General features: G+C 46.8%; 1 pseudogene across 1 annotated transcript; it reads left to right on the top strand.

The window, feature by feature from the left end:
- The first annotated feature begins 207 nt into the window (after window positions 1-207).
- On the top strand, window positions 208-4,349 carry LOC117249158 (uncharacterized; annotated as a pseudogene). The gene is made up of 3 exons (XR_013490449.1): window positions 208-1,475; window positions 1,870-2,839; window positions 2,924-4,349. The product of XR_013490449.1 is annotated as an uncharacterized LOC117249158 (transcript).
- The last annotated feature ends 646 nt before the right edge of the window (window positions 4,350-4,995 follow it).

The following is a 4,995-nucleotide window of genomic DNA, read 5'->3' as shown; positions in this document are numbered from 1 at the left end:
GCAGCCAATTAGAGTGGGTTATGTGGGGTTATATCATCTCAACTCAGGTTGGTGGAAGGTGATACAGTGTACAAAGTGTGTTGTGATGATACATCTGGGGAGTTCGTAGAATGACAGTGTGGTTTTAGGGGTTGGGGGGGGGGGAGCTACTCTTGTGTGTAAGATGGCTGTACAACAGTAGACCTACATAGTCCCGGGACTGCCGCAATGGAGCGTAGATATTATTCTAACTACACCATGGATAACAATGCATACAACTACCATGATGTTGACACGAGACGAAATGAATATGCGGATGTGAGGGATCGTACACCTTCGCCCTTGCGCAATATTCAACAAAGACGATCCTATGAAGTGTGTGCTAATAGGAGGCTGTATGAAGAACCAGAGGCTCAGGATCATCGTATGTATGGACGGGACATCCACACGAGACGGAACATGAACACTGGAAGGGACAACCACACGGAACATAAAATGCATGTTTACCCAAGACGCTCCCATGTTTTTAATGGGACAAGGGTAGATGTGCCCAGATCCAACTCAGGTCAGCCTCATCTGGCAGATGGCTACATTAGAGGACCGTCTACAGTCACATGTGGGACACAGGTGAAACGTGATATTCCTCCACGGTGGCTCAACCCACCTGACAGTGGTCGACCTGTCAACAAACAACGCCGGATTGACAGATGTAGAGACAACCGCACTGTGGGGGGTAAATATGAAAACCCCACTAACCGTATACTACACTCTGAGGACCGCAAGAGGGTGCATGGTCCTACTGGCAAGGTATATCAGTCAAGGTCTGAGGCAACCTTCTGTAGCCGGATGACCGGGGCTCTGCGTCCATCCACCAGTACTGCTGCTCGGATGACCGAGGCTCTGCGTCCATCCACCAGTACTGCCAGTACTGCTGGTCGGATGCCCGAGGCTCTGCGGCCATCCACCAGTACCGCTGGTGAGACAATGTGCGTCAATCCCAAGACGCATACAAGGGTGGCTCAAATACCCAAGGTACCAGAGCGTCAAGGTGAGCGTGCAAAGACTTTACGTGCACATCCCGCCAAGAGGTCCTGGAAATGTGCTAGGCCGCAGAATACTATGAATAATCTGTACAGGCACCTGGAACCCGTAAGTGAAGTGGAGGCGGTGTGCTCCAGAGACACTGACAGCGGTGACGAAAGTGACAGCAGCTCTAGCAGCAGTAACAGCTCTAGCAGCAATAACAGCAGCAGCAGTAGCAGTAGTAGTCACAGCAGAGATAGCGCCAACAGGAACCCCCGTTACCCTGATGCAGATGCTGCTGCTGCTGCTGCTGCTGCTGCGGCCCCATCCCCTAGGGAGGCAACGTGTCATACAGCCACACCGTCTACACATAACCAGAGCTCTGGTGGGACAGGGTGCGACCATGAACCGGACCGGTCCCTGCTCACTGTGCCCACCAACGTGAGTCTGCGGTCACTGTGGAAACGGACAAGGTGCTCACTGTAGCTGAGGACGATAATACGGGCTGTGCAGTAACGGAAGGTACCCGCTGCATAGAGAGGCTGGTCACAGGGGCGGCCTGTGGCAGCTCAGTGACAGAGGTTGTCTCATTCGTCGCAGCTGTTGATCGGCCTATAACCGACAATGATGATGCACACACATCTGCCAAACCTCAACAGTCCAACCCTGGTACAGATGTTACAAGTGAAGTCTCCTCTGCACCTACAGCGGTAACAGACTCCGAAGTCGTTCCTGTGATCACTCCAGAGTCCAATATCACACAGCCCATCATATGTGACATTTAAGTATTTGGCCATCGTGTCCATTAACACTGCCTATTACCAAAAGGCGACATTGTAACACCTAATGTTCTTACTTTCCTTACAGGTTACAGGCGGGTGGTGGCAGTCTGCAAGTCATCGGTAATGTAACTGAGCACATGAGGAATGTACTAGATGAGGACCTCAGTGATGTGATAGAGGACATTGGATATGTAAACACAATCCAAGACAGCTATGCGGTCCCCAACCTATCTGTTGGGGAACCACAGCTAGCAACTGAGTGGATTATTAATTGTAGTGAACCTCCTGTAGCGACTACAGCAATCAGGTCAGATTCCAATTTTATACACGTAGTCCCAACTGATACACCTGACACCCCCATGACAGAGTCGGAGGTCATTACACATCTGTACCCGAGCATTATAGAATCCTTCGATACGTGTGAGCCCCAATGTAAGCCATCTGCACCGCCCCCAGAGCTACAATGTGATCGATACGGCTTGTCAGCTGTGTTCCTACAACCCAATCCGCCACCCCCTCAAGCTGGAATGCCGACCCTGTTGAGTGATACATGTGAGCGGCCTAACACGTTAGGGGTAACCGTACCCCAACAACCTTTATTCCTCACCCCACCACAGGTAGAGATGTGTGGCACATATGACCATGGCCCCGATGTCACCAACAATACAGGTGCCACTGTAATCACCGGTGATACACTTATGGCTATAGTGAAACGAGCGATTCTATGCTCCACATGTGGTGTCACCTTCAACAGATTTGTCGCGAGTACCTGATTCAACTCAACAGACCAGTTCAATGTATATGTGGGTGTGTGTTGTGTACACTCTGCTACAGAGATCAAAGTGGATGTAGTGCACACAAGATACGGTCCACACACGGTGCTATCAATAGCACGGCTAACAGCCTAGCAAGTTGCCTTGTTCTAATGAACGAAGGACAGTGGGATCTAGATCGTGTTGACAGTGACGCATATAAGACTGAGCGGGATGTAAACATTCATGTGCAGGCCCTGACACAAGCGGAGCAGCCTCCTGATATTGCCAAACTACAAGATGGTAGGTGTGTTGTGCTATGGTTTCGCGTACACAAATCTGGAATAACACATGACACTGACCATTGTTTGTTTTCCATCTTTATAGCCTTCAATCGGCTTATCACCACGGGTGACACTATGTGCTTCAAGTACTGGCTGAACGAAGCACTCCCAGAGGACGTCGCCTACAGATATGTGTGCATCCCACACGTGCAAGGCTTCTGGGATCACATTGTGGTGGGAACGAAACATCATCCTGCCACGGAGAAGCTGGTCGGCCATGATGATCACCTGCCAAAGTTGTTCAACGTCTGTCTCGGCTCATACAGATTTCACTGGTGTTGCTTTGTGTTAAAGAAGCAGATCGTCTTGGCTATGTGGTGCACATCGGTTCCCAAACGAGGACAGCCTAAAGTGTTTACTCTTGTTGACACTGCACTGAGAAGCATTACCACAAGCATAGAATTCAAGAGCATGGTGTTCTATCTCTCTAGATGGTTTACTGCTCAGTATGCATCACCCCCGGGCAGGCAGCTGCATGTAGTATTGGACTGTAAACCGTCTGAGGGTTCAAGTGGGGTCCACATTATAGCTTTGCTGGCCTCCAGGAGTGGGATGGACTCTGTCGCCCTTCCACAACCTCACCAGCGAGCCAAGAGTGATATGCAGTACACATTTTGCCGCAAACATGCAAATGTTATGTTCACGTGTCCAGGCAATGACTCAGGGAATAGTATCAATATTGTTGAAGAGTTCAACCACTATTACAATGAAGGACTTGCCTGTACTGGCCTTACACGTGTTTACACTACCTCCGAGTTGTACTATACGGAAGTGCTGTCTAAGGGTCCTATGTGAAAGGACAATCCTACCTCTCAAGTATTACAGCTATCTTTAAGTGCTGTCTAAGGGTCCTATGTGAAAAGACAATCCTACCTCTCAAGCATTACAGCTATCTTTAAGTGCTGTCTAAGGGTCCGATGTGAAAAGACAATCCTACCTCTCAAGTATTACAGCTATCTTTAAGTGCTGTCGAAGGGTCCTATGTGAAAACACAATCCTACCTCCCGAGTGAGTATTACAGCTATCTTTACGTGCTGTCGAAGCTATGTGAAAACACAATCCTTTTACATTACTGGAACCTGTTATACTATATCTATCTATCTATCTATCTATCTATCTATCTATCTATATCTATAGATATAGATATATGCTGAAGAATATACAGATATATAGACATCTAGATAGCTATAGAACATAGCCGTATGTGGTGGTTTTATATTATGCCTTTTTTTGTACTATTATTCTATTTCTACTATTATGCCTTTTGTTTTACTATTATGCCATTTCTACTATTATACCTTTTGTTTTACTAGTATGCCATTTCTACTATTATGCCATTTCGATATTGTCATTTGTATATTATGCCTTTCCCTTATGACATGTCTTTATATATACAATCTCGAGATGACTATCATTCCTTTGCAATTCCTTGTGTACTGTCAACATATAATGGCAACAATAAAAAGTGTATCCCCGTCCCACCGATTGTGTTTTATATATATAGATATACAGCATATGTATAAACCCAATGTGGTGTTACTGCAGGGTAGGTAGTCGTGCTATCTATATGCAATATTAGTAACATAGGACAGACGCCCTTGCTGTGTGTATGTACGTACATATCATTTATTTATACAAGGTACTACAATAGAACATGCGTTACACAACATTATCAACTGTTTCATTTATATTGTAGGTTCGATACACGTCCTCGACACTGACTTTAGTGACAGGCTCCCTCAGGTCATCCAGATCTCTTTGTACAGCCAGATTTAACACCTGCCTGTTTATGTAAGCAGATGCATTAAGTTGTAGTCCCACGTTGTCCGCCAGAATCTTCACTGCTCCAATCAACCTATGCACATCAAGTTGCCCCCTGAGTGCGCCCAAAAGATAACGCAGGCCAGCTCTCTGGTTCTGAGTAGATGCCAGTTCTTCTTTTAATTTGCCATGCTCATCAGGTTCTCCTACGGTTCTAATCATGGAGTCCTTGATTAAAGTTATGGTGGCATCTAAACTATCTATGGATCTCGAAACAGTGTTTATTGCAGTGTCCATTTCCGCCTCTTCTCGTTTCCTGAGTAGGGTCAGGTTGTTCTCTTGTTCCATGGGGTG

The sequence above is a fragment of the Epinephelus lanceolatus genome, chromosome 23 (genome assembly GCF_041903045.1).
Source record: "Epinephelus lanceolatus isolate andai-2023 chromosome 23, ASM4190304v1, whole genome shotgun sequence".
In the NCBI taxonomy this organism is placed as follows: domain Eukaryota; kingdom Metazoa; phylum Chordata; class Actinopteri; order Perciformes; family Serranidae; genus Epinephelus; species Epinephelus lanceolatus.
The sequence above is the reverse complement of the archived record's forward strand: the minus strand, read 5'-3'. Positions and strand labels throughout refer to the sequence as shown.